The 12,672-nt window shown below is 43.9% G+C and overlaps 1 pseudogene; it reads right to left on the reverse strand.

Annotated features, from left to right (window-relative positions):
- Positions 1–6,905: 6,905 nt before the first annotated feature.
- Positions 6,906–8,366, reverse strand: LOC138752616 (isoleucine--tRNA ligase, cytoplasmic pseudogene; annotated as a pseudogene).
- Positions 8,367–12,672: the final 4,306 nt, after the last annotated feature.

Raw genomic sequence — 12,672 nt, forward strand, 5'->3', positions numbered from 1 at the left:
AATTGAAAACCATTGTTTTAATCATACCTCATTGACTCATTATGTGCATGGTTTCATAACTCCAAAGGAAATGGGCCATTGACAATTTTTCTCAAGCAAAATATTTCAGTAACAGTTGGGTCTAGAGCAGTGATTCTCACCTTCCCTTCCCACTCACATCCCACCTTAAGCAATCCCTTATTAATCACAGAGCATCTATGGCACAGAGAATACTTAAAGAGGTATATGAGTTGAGAACCACTGGGATAGAGTCTACTTTCTTGATACACTGCCTCTGGTAGATGTCCTAATACCCACGATAGGACTGACAGAGTTCACAGCTCTCTGTAGTGTAGTCCTGTACTGTGCATTGGCATCTCCGTACCAGATAGTGATACAACCAGTCAGAAAGCTCTCATTCTGCATGTTCATTTTGAATAATTTAGTTTCATTGAAAGTCCGCATGTACATGGTGGTTCCTTTTTGTTGTAACAAAATCAAAGTCCAACATATATATTCTGATAAATTCATATTGTTAATCCTCTGTGAGTTAGAAATTAGGCCACTTTCAAGAAAAAATGATAAGGAATAATCAATATGTTGAGTGAGGGCAGAGTTTTCTTTGGAAAATGAGCATTTTTGATATAATTTGAAGCAGTGTAAAAATTCATGATTTTCATGTCATGATCACAAGATGTTTGATTTTGCTTCTTTATTTAAAACAAACAGCAATAATGTATGAGGAAATTATCACAAGCATTTACCAAAATACAGAAACACGCAAGAGTCTTCACATGCTGGAATCAGAAGCATCTGGGAGCTCAGAGTGGCCAATGGAGACAGAGTGAGACACTCTGGGAAATAGTCTCAGAGTCTGTGTTTGGTCTCACCAACATCGAGGAGCCCACAAACAGCTGCAGGAATTCATCATGGAGGTCCAGCATCCATGGGAGAAAAAGAATGGTCAGTGTTGCAGGCTGGAGTACTTCATCAGCACTGAGAGTGTGGAGGAGAGTGACTCGGGATAATGAGGACAGGGAGGGAGAATAAGTGGGATGGGACCAGTAGGTGGACCACAGAGTGATGGACAGAGGCAGTTGACTGGCAGATTCCAGAGAGAGGGAGAGAGATGCAAGTGATGATTCGCAAAGGGTGTGATGGATGAAAAGGAGGGACATACACCACCTGTGCTGGACTGGACTCTGTGAAGAAGAGAAGGTGACAATTGTGGTATAATGAGATGTAACTGAAGAGGAGGGAGAAGAGCAGAAGAAGAGTATAAGGAGGGAACTGGTATGGGGGTGGGGAGGAACCAAAGATGGATGGGAATGAGAATGGATGGGAGAGGGCTGGATGGAAGGGGATAAAATTAAGGAAGAGGTAGGGGATGGAAAAGGGAATCGCAGAAGAATGGAATGCAGTTCAGAAGGAGAAAGCAAGGATAAGTTACATGAAATTGGAAAATTCAATATTCATACCTCGAACTGCAAATCAAAATATGAGGTGTTGTTCATTGTGTGGGCATTAGGCCTTATTCTAGCTGTGGAGAAGATCCAGGACAGACATGTTGGTGTGGGAATGGGAAGCAGAAATAAAATGGCAAATATCTGGTAGCTCGGAGTGGCCAATGCAGATAGAGTGTAGACACTGTGAAATGGTCCATTGATCTGCGTTTGGTCTCACCATTGTCAAAGAGGTCACATCAGGAGCACCAAATACAAGAGATACAAGGTTAAGGGAGAATTTTGCCTGAAGGTTTTTTATTTGTCTATTGTATCAGATTTCAGCAGTGGCAAAATTTATCCTTCCCTCTCACCTACATTTAATACAATCATTTTGCTGAGGCTGGTGGACAAACTGTCCTCACTGGGCTCAACAACTGTAACTGGATTCTGAACTTCCTACTGAGGGTGTGGCCTGGGTGATGGGGGTCTTTGAGGATCAAGGTAGATGTCCTTGATGGAGTGAAGACTGGTGTCTGTGATGTTGCAGGCCGAGTTAGCAACCTCTGGAGTCTATTCTTGTCCCAAGAGTTGGCACCTCCACACCAGGCAGTGATGCAACCAGCCAGAATGCTCTCCATGGTACACCTGTAGAATCTTTCTAGAGTGTTCCGTGCAGCAGTGACTGAACTTCCTGAGAAGACTGAACCATGCAAGGCAACCAGCCACCATCATGTCAACCTTCCACAGGTGTTCAGAGATTTCCACAGGACCATATAAGTTGCAGAAAGGATCACTGGAGTCTCCCTCCTCCCCCACCGACATGATCTACCTTGATTGTTGCCTGAAGAGGGTGCACAAATCATTGAGTGCTCCATCCATCCTGCACACAGTATCTTTCGGTTGCTCGTATCGGGAAAGTGATATAGGAAGATCACCAGGCTGAGAAACAGCTTCTTCCCACGGGCAGTGAGAATGCTGAATGGCCAAAGGACCTGCCATCTGAGACCCTCGTATTAATGAAATAAAATGTATTTATTTGTAAATGTGAATACTTGTCTTGCATTTGTATTGCTTGTCTCTATATGTGTTATGCCTGTATGTTTTGCACCAAGGATTGGAGAATGCTGTTTCATCAGGTTATACTTGTGCAACCAGATGATAATAAAATTGACTACCCTACCCCTACTCATCTTCCTCCATCTCACATCTTGGGCTTCTCTCTCCCTCTGTCAGGCAATTGCCTCTGTCCATCATCCTTCTCCGCTCCCTGGTCCACCAATTCCCCACTGTTCCCCATCTTACTCCTGGCTCCCCGTCCTCATTACACCAGCCCTCTCTCCTCTACGTTCCAACCCAAAACATTGACCGTCATTTTCCTCCCACTGATGCTACGTCCATCTTCAATTTATCAAAATATATTGCTTCTGGACAAAATACCAGGCAAGTACATGCTTTATTTTCATTTAAAAATGTAAACACATTGCTTGAGATGCAGTTGACATTTTAGTGTCACACATTATAATCAGTGGAAGGAGTTCAATTATATTGATGTCAAAAAGGTTAGTGGGAGATTCTTTTGTGCTTTGCATTATAGATCAGTTGATTTCAACATCTCCACTTCTTTTTGTTATGAATGTTGAGTTCAGTGTATAAATATTTGGTAATGAAAATCTATACCATTATTTATATTCAAAGAAACTCCAAAATATAAAATCATTAAAAGCCACAGTAATCAATAGAGATAAAACATTGTTCCATCATATTAAATGTATAAGAGCAAACGTTTTTTTATGTATTGACCCCCAGTTGGCAAGGAAACTCTTCCTGAAACTAATCTGTTACTTGGAAATTTCAAATAATCTTTTTATTTCCAAACAAAAAATGTTATATGAGCCTCTGCATCATTTCCACAGTTTAGCTTATGAATAGCAGTGCAAAGTCGTGATTTTGAAAATAATCGTATGAATTATGGGTGATCTTCTGAATAACACGGAACTTTGAGTTGGTTTGGTCTAATATCTCCTAAAAGCATTTGAGAAACATTTCTGACTTTGCGTCAATGGCCGAGTGCCTGATATTGCAATTGAACATGATTGATCAGAAGGAGAAGGACTTTTTTTTTTGCACATTAATGCACAAACATGCTGGAGAAACTCAGCAGGTCATGCAGTATTTTTAATGACAACGCTTTGGGCCTGAACCCTTCGTAAAGGTATGGGCAAAAAGTAGGCAGGTGCCTGAATGAAATGATAGGGGAGAGGGGAAAGGGGAGAAGCAAAAGCCCACAGACAATAGGTCATAGGTGGATATGGGTGGGAGGGCAGACGAGAAATAAAGCTGGGAAGAGATAGTGGGGGGTAGATAGCATTTAGAATGGAGAGGAAAGGGGTGGGAGCTGGGGGGGACAGAGACAGAGGAATAGGGAGAAAGAAACAGGGGAAGAGCCTAATATAAACAATATAAACAATGTTAATGCCACATGGTTGGAGAGTCCCTGGAGAGTGTAAGAGGTGGTGCTCCTCCAATTTGCTGGTGGGCTTGCTTTAGTAAGTGCATGAGGCCATGGACAGACCTGTTGTCATGGGAATGAGGTGTGCAGTTGAATACCTTAATCCAGTGATTCTCAAACTTTTATTTTGCACTCACATACCACTTTAAGTAATCCCTTCTAACCACAGAGCCCTTATGGCATCCTATACCATCGGTGTTCTGGGGTTAGTAAGGGATTACTTAAGGTAGTAGGTGAGGGGTAAAAAAAGTTTGAGAATCACTGTCCTTGTCCTCTCTGCCCCAAGATGCTACAAGGACAGGATTCCCTTTTTCTTCAACTACCAGCCCACCAGCCTTTGCATCCAACATATTATCCTTTGCCATTTCCACCACCTACAACGTAATCCTACCACTAGACACCTCCTCTCCTCCCCTTTCTCCCTCCATGGGTCCATTCCTTCTGTGATTCCCTCATCTACTTATCCCTGCCCACTAATCGCCCTCTTCATACCTACCACTGTGACCGCAGGAAATACCACACTTGTGCCTACACCTACTCCCTCACCATTTGGTGCTCCAGTCTTCCAAGTGAAGCAACACTTATGAATCTACAGGGGTCATCTACTGCATGTGGTGCTCTTGTTGTGGCCTTCTCTACATCGGAGATAATTTTGTTTAGCACCTTCCCTCTGTCCATTGCAATAGGGAGGACCTTCCAGTGGCTAACCTTTTCAAATCTGCGCTCCACTCCCATGCTGGTATGTCTGCCCATGGCTTCATGCACTGTCAAACTGAAACCACCCACAAATTGGAGGAGCAACACCGAATATTCCATCTGGGCTCTCTCCAACCAGATGACACTAACATCAACTTCTCCAGTTTCTGTCCGGCACCTCCTCATCTCTTCGTCTCATTCTCCTTCCATCCTCCAGTTCCCCATACCTTTCCCCCTGCATTCGGAGAGCAGCCTCCTCCCCCATCACTTCCCGATTTCTTTTTAACTTTTGCTCTCCTACTCATATCCACCTCTGACCTGTGCTCCCCCTCCCCTCACCATTTTAATTCAGGAGCTTGTCTGTATTTTGCTCATCACCTTGACAAACTGCTCAGTCCCAAAATGCTGGTTACATATCTTTGCCATAGAGAAAGCTGTGTGACATGGCCAGTTCCTCTCGCATGTTTGTGTATTAAACTACAATCACAGCACCTGCAGACTTTCTTGGTTAACTCTTTTTTGCATCTTGTTTGTTTTACCGCCTTTTCAAAGCATTTTCTGAATCCCTGCAACTTTGTACTGATCAGAGCTTTAAACTATCCAGTTAATATGAGTGCAGTGACTGCTATTCATAAAAAAGCCTGCTTGGCAGTTAAGTGGGCTCTTTTTCTGTGGCATGTTCGAATAAATTCTTAATGAGGCCTAGTTGCGTTTTATTTTATTAGTGAACACAAAAGAACTTATAACATGGTAACGATCATTGTAATATGGTAACGATAATGTCCTTTCTAATGTGACTAATGGTAACAACCAGTCTCTTTGGTAGCGTAACATGTAACGAACGGTCAACAGAAACTATTGGAGCCCCACTCACCCACTGTCTATCCCACCATTACATTCAATGCAGGCTAATGACTCAACCAACCACACGCAACCCCCCGTACATGTGCCAACAACCTCAGTGAATAGCGCATGCGCCCTGGAAGATACAGAACACACACAGCCTCCGAACCCAGGGACACCCGTAGCCAAACTGACAATGGTAAATAATGAGGCTTTGGCGCCTAATTATTATGATTAAAATAATAATTACACAACTATAAATAACAATCAAATACAGTAAATTCCAAAATGATGTAGATCTTGGAAGGGGGACAGAGTGTAGTGTAGCCAAGTTTGCAGATAATATTAAATTGAGTAGAAAAGCAAATTGTATAGAGAATGTGGAGAGGCTGCAGAAGGCTATAGTTAAGTGAGGTGAGTGGGCAAAGGTCTGGCAGATGGAGTTCAATGTTAATAAATGTGAAGTCATCCACTGGTAGGAAAAATAGAAGAGCAGATTATTATTTAAATGGTAAAAAAACTGCAGCCTGCTGTAATGCAGAAGGACTTGGAAGTGCTCATGCATGAATTGCAAAGAGTTGAGTTGCAGGTACAACAGGTTATTAGGAAGGTAAATGGAATGTTGGCCTTCATCGCTAGAGGAATTGAGTTCAAAAGCGGGGAGGTCATGCTGCAACTATACCAGGTACAGGTGAGGCTGCACCTGGAGCACTGTGTGCAATTCTGGTCTCCATACTTGACCAAGGATATACTGTCCTTGGAGGCAGTCCAGAGTAGGGTCACCAAGTTGATCCTGGATATGAGGGGGTTGACCTATGAGGAGAGAATAAATCATCTGGGATTATACTCTCTCAAATTCAGAAATATGAGAGGAGAGACATATAAAATGATGTAAGGGATAGATAAAATAGAGGCAAGAAAATTGTTTTCACTGGTAGGTGAGACCAGAACTTGGAGACACAGCCTCAAGATTCAGGGGAGTAGATTTAAGAGATGAGGAAAAACTCTTTTTTTCCCAGAGAGTAGTGAATCTGTGGAATTCTCCACCCAAGGAAGTGGTTGAGACTACTTCATTAAACATATTTAAGGTTCAGTTAGATAGATTTTTATATAAAAAAGGAATTAAGGGATATGGGGCAAAGGAAGGTGGGAGGAGTTGAGTCAATTATCAGATCAACCACGATCTTATTGAATGGTGGAGCAGGCTCAATGGGCCAGATGGCCAATTTCTGCTCCTATTTCTTACATTCTTATGTTCTTTCTTCATTCTTCATAGGCCAGAGGTTACCGTCATATAGCCTTGAGAAGTGTGATCTTAAGTACCTCTCTGGACCAGTAAACTCTGAACTCTGTGTAGTGGGCAAGGGGAAAGGTGCAAAAACCAACAAAATCAGATCAGTTTGGGCTTGTCAAAGTTCTTTTATATCCTGTAAAATGCAGACTTTGTTAATGGGTCTCTTTGGAAAGCTGGTTTTCATCTTGATCTGAACATAGCATACAATTCCCTTTGGATTTTATAGTTATATAACACCATCCACAGAAACATTGAAATTGACAGTCACACAGATTGAGCCCAAAGGTGAAGCACCAGCTTCTGAGGTGCCTTTCTCAAGAGTCAAATCAAGAATTAAACCCTTCAACTGGGTTCTTTCTGGTATGATCACTTCAGCAGAATTTGTTACAGGATAGGGCTTCAGAGAGGCCAAGATGAAATCAGTGTGATTCTTATAAACATTATCCAAATATGCTCCTGTTGGTTGGGAACTATAATAAATTGTGATCTCATCTGAAGACTCAAGATGGGCCATTTTTCAAAGCTTTTGGATATGATTTATCACCTCGTGCAATCCTTCATCCAATATTGAGTGGTCAGGTGTGACATCTAAAAGAACCAAAGTTTAGACATTAGAATGGGCTTCCTACTGAGCATGCGCACTTGTTCTTGCATCAGATGTGTACAAAAGACACAGATCCTCTTCATGAACTTTATATACCTGCACAACTTTATTGCCTGTCCTTTGGAAAGCCTCCAACTGGAAACTCTGAAGTCCCTTGATAGCTGCAGTAACAGACTTAAATGCTCACTTTGGGTGATTTTCCAACATCATATGATCTGTTTTTGCCCTAAGCCGAATACCATACTTGTCTTTGACTGTAGATAATGTCAGCTGACGAACATTTATTCTTCCAGAACATATTTTTTCCAGGGATCTGATTTGTTTCAGTGCTTCTGAATCCTAGTGAATAACCACAACTTATTTCAAAGGGTATTTAACAGGAAGGGTCTTTCTGCCTCATATCACTCTTCTAAGCTCAATAACTGACTGCATTTGGGCGACCGCTGCCTCAATACATTTATCGATAACAGATTCCCTTACTTGTGGGAGCATGGGGTAGCGAATCCTCATTTTTTCCAGAGAATGGATCAACCAAGTGCCTTACATTCTGGTGCATGAGTTCAGTGATAAATGGATGCCATCAGCCAGCACATGTCGAATAAAATAGTAAACAAAGTTTCCAAAGCTTTTTCACATTTCTCAGTACCATTTTTCACCCTTTAGCCTCCTACGATTTATTTGCACGTACCAGTTCATGAGCATCTCCACAAATTTGACTAATCTAGGCACCACACTTTTGAGTCTGTATGCTTCCATTTCTACTTTGAAAAATTGGATTACAGACTGTCTAAAAGTAAGTATCCATTTATCTATGATGTTGTCACTGTCCATGGGTTGTTATGTAGTAACGGGTAACCAACAGTTCTTTAACCGTCCTCACATACATCAGCAAAATGATGCAGTTAAGCAGATGTCACCATTCCAAAGCTTGTGGGTTCGAAGCATCTGTCAACCTTAAAGACTTCCAGCTTATGAAGATCCTGAATGCAAAATACCCATTCCTGAACTTCTCAAATAGTTTGAACAACTCAGAAAACGATGTTTCCATTGAATTGGTCTCCTTTAAGACTTGCTGATTTTCTTTTGTTATTTTCTCTGGCTCTGCCTTAGCAGAGGCCTCCATCATTTGAAAACCAATTTTAGCATATTCAGCAAAGATTATTTTCCTCTCTGTGCAAGGCTTTCCTCGTGCTTCTGTTTCCATTCCAAAGTTACACCTCCCTGGACAGCAAGCTGTTGTTTTACAGCTCGCATTACAAGCATCCATGTCTTTCTGGGATGATTTAAACCGTGGATGTTGCAGCTGAGTTGATTCCTTCAGTTCTTTGCTGATGTGCCCTTTACACAGACAGACAAAACGTATTCCATTTTCCTCTTTTCCAACTGTGGGAACCTCTCCAAACAATATCCACCTCTGCAGAACAAACAGCACTTCACACCAGGCAAATTCTCCTTTTCCTTAGTTCCTTCATCATTTGCCTTATCTGCAACTGTCACAGTGGTGGAAAAGGTGCTTCCTTTTAATCTTGAACGAGGCTGTGACTTGGACCTCCTCACATCTTTGCTCACTGTTGGAGCGTCTTTGATATCTCCAAACACTGGATCTGTTGCAATCTCTACTTGCTACTCAAGGAAATCCACCATATCCTTAAAAAAGCTCTTTGACTGTGTTTTTCTGGGAAATCACAGACCAGATTTCTCCATATATCCCTCTGGTAGGGCAACTTCCTCATGATTGTAGGCAGGTTAATCTCATGCATGTAGTTGATAGCTTCCATGGCATTACCACATCCTCTGAGATAACGGGTGTATGCTTGTAGAGCTTTGTATCATCCAGTTTTATTGACAACCATGAAAGAACCTTTTCCATATCAGCTATGCAATTTTATGCTTGTTGCCAAAATGCTCCTGTACTAAAGACTTTGCCATCATGAATCATCTGTCTGAGGCCATATACAAGCAACTCGTTACATGTTGTGGTGATATGTAATTCCATCATTAGGTCACCAGGGGTAATCCTGGTGACCTTGTATATAAAGCAGTCCAGAGCTACAGACTAGCCTTCCAGGTTTGTCTTGCAGAGAGACAAGACCTCTTAGTGTATATATTAGTTTATTAAAGCTGTCTTATACTAACACTGCTGGTGTGGTTATTGTCAGTAAAATTTAATAAACTAATATCATAGCTACTAGGATGGGAGCTGCTTCTGCTCCAATGCACATTCCTGACCACCTGGAGACTCTTCCTGAGGAATGGAATCTGGGGATAACTAGCACGCACGTGCATCCGAGGACAGAGATGGCAAGGGACCGCTGTACTGGAATCGTGGTGGAATGCGGGGAAGACCACAAAAGTACGATAGGGCAGGTAAGAAATGGCCAAGAGCCCTGCCTGGCCATGGGTTCACAGGTACAGGCACCGCCGACCCTAAACCCCGGACCGATCAGAAAAGGGCCACTACAAGCGCAGGTGGAAGGATCTCCACATGTCGTGCTCCTGATCGCCACGTATGTGCAGAATTCCAGACCACTCCAGAGCCAGGGAAAGCAGACACCGCTACCATCACTCCCACAGCAGCAGTTTCCCCAGTACCACGGAGACCTAACACTATCGCTGGGATCACCCCCCCTAAGGCCGCTGCAAATGTCCCAAAGCCAGAGACTCAGCCAACAGCCCCAAGCACCCAGGTTACTCCTCCAGCAGACACAAGCCACACAAAAAGAAAAGTACGCTGCCTGACAGGAATCCACAGCAGCAGCACACCTTGAGGGTCCCAAGTGCTTTTTCTATGGACAAAGAAACCACCCCAGAGCCCTCTGCCCTGCCAGAGAAAATGTCTGTTCCAACTGTGGAAAACGTGGGCATTCTGCAAAAGTCTGAAGAAGCCCCAAGGCCACAGTCAAGGCCCATTCTCATGCTAATGAGAGGTGGGAAAGCTCTTCTTTCTCCACAGACAAACAGAAGAAGAATGCCATGTGCAGCTGGCCATCTTGGACAAATGCTACAGAGCAGAGGACACAGTCTTCAGGAGATGAATATGACGCGAGTACTATCGGATGGAAGGACACCAAGAACACACCAGACTTGCTTCCCTACGCATGAATCAGGCGAGTCCACACAATTTATCTGATGCCACTGTGTGCATCAAAATTAATGATGTGAGGGTAAATTGCTTAATAGATAGTGGAGGCACTGAAAGTTTTATTGACCAGGGGTTAGTCGACCGCCTTGCCCTCCCCGCACATCCAAGTGAGCCAAATCCTGTTAGCAGCCAGCAGCCTTGCGGCTGAGGTAAAACAGTTTTGCAGGGTTACTCTAGAAATCCAGGGCACAAAATACAAAGGGTTCAAATTACTAGTACTCCCTCACCTCTGTGCCCCAGTACTATTGGGGTTAGATTTTCAGTGCCAGTTAGAAAGCATTACAATAGTACACAATGGGCCTCACCCCCCCACTACGCCTTACGAAGAAACAACACTGCAGCCTGTCTGTCCTGAATGTAGAACCCCCTCTGCTGTTCTCACACCTGACCCCAGAATGCACACCAATAGCCACAAACAGCAGGAGGTACAGCCCAAGGGACAGAGCCTTCATTAGGACAGAGGTCCACAGGCTACTACAGGAGGGCATCATAGAGCAGAGCACCAGCCCCTGGAGAGCCCAGGTGGCTGTAGTAAAGTCAGGAGAAAAACTGCGCATGGTAGTGGATTACAGCCAAACAATCAACAAATTTACACAACTAGATGCCTACACCCTGCCACGCATAGCAGACATGGTCAACAACATTGCGCAGTATAAAGTGTTCTGCACCATAGACCTGAAGGCAGCAAACCACCAACTGCCCATTAGAAACAGCAATTGCATTTACATGGCATTTGAGGCAGACGGCAGGCTGTATCAATTTCTGTGACTCCCCTTCAGTGTCACCAATGGAGTGTCCCTGTTTCAAGAGAGAAGTGGACCGAATAGTAGATGAGTTCTAACTGAAAGCGGTGTTCCCCTACTTAGACAACATGACAATCTGTGGCCACACTCAGGAGGATCATGATACGAATTTAAAACGCTAATTCCAGGCAGCCGAGGAAAGGAACCTAACATACAACAGGGACAAATGCATCTTTAGCGCCAGGAAGTTGCCAATCCTGGGCTAAGTGCAGAACAGGGATATCAGCCCAGACCCAGCCCGTACGCGCACTCTCCTCGACCTCCCAGTGCCACATACGCTGAAAGCACTAGAAAGGTGTTTGGGACTGTTCGCTTACTATGCCCAATGGGTCCCCAACTACGCCGACAGGGCCCGCCCACTTATAAAAGCCTCAGTTTTCCCACTGCACCCAGCAGCCACTAGAGTATTCAGGGACACTAGGAACGATATCGCTAAAGCTACCATGCGGTCCATAGATGAGTCGATCTCATTTTAAGTAGAAATGGATGCATCCGATCTGGCTCTGGCAGCCACCCTAAACCAAGACGGACGACCGGTGGCCTTTTTCTCACGAACCCTACAGGGGTCAGAGGTAAGACACTCAGCAGTAGAGAAGGAGGCCCTAGCCAGTAGTGGAAGCAGTAAGGCACTGGCGACATTATCTGGCATGCAAACACTTCACCCTCATCACGGATCAACGGTCTGTGGCTTTTATGTTCGATAACCAGAACAGGTGGAGAATTAAGAATTACAAAATCCTGGGCTGGGGATTAGAAGTGTCTACATTTAACTACGACATTCTATACCGCCCCGGGAGACTCAATGAGCCCCTGGACGCGCTGTCCAGTGGTACTTGTGTCATACTTAACCACACGTCCCAGTTGCAGAGCTTGCACAATGAGCTGGGCCACCCGAGGGTCACTAGACTGTTTCCCTTCACTAAAACCCAAAACCTCCCATTTTCAGTAGAGGAAGTGAGGTCAGTGAACAAGACCTGCCCCATCTGTGCGGAATGCAAACCGCAATTTTACCGGCCAGACAAAGCCACACTGATAAAAGCTACTAAACCTTTTGAGCGCCTCAGCCTCGATTTTAAAGGCCCGCTCCCATCCAATAATAGAAATGTCTATTTCCTAAATGTAATCGATGAATATTCCCATTTCATTTTCGCAATCCCGTGTTCTGATGTATCAGCAGCCAATGTTATAAAATGCCTCCAACCCATCTCCAGCATATTTGGGTACCCGAACTACATACACACAGACAAGGGGTGCTGCATTCATGAGCACAGAAGTACAGCAGTACCTGCATGAGAGAGGGATTGCTACCAGCTGCACTACAAGTTACAATCCCAGGGGGAATGGACAAGTCGAAAGG

Source organism: Narcine bancroftii, chromosome 2 (assembly GCF_036971445.1).
Source record: "Narcine bancroftii isolate sNarBan1 chromosome 2, sNarBan1.hap1, whole genome shotgun sequence".
Taxonomy (NCBI): domain Eukaryota; kingdom Metazoa; phylum Chordata; class Chondrichthyes; order Torpediniformes; family Narcinidae; genus Narcine; species Narcine bancroftii.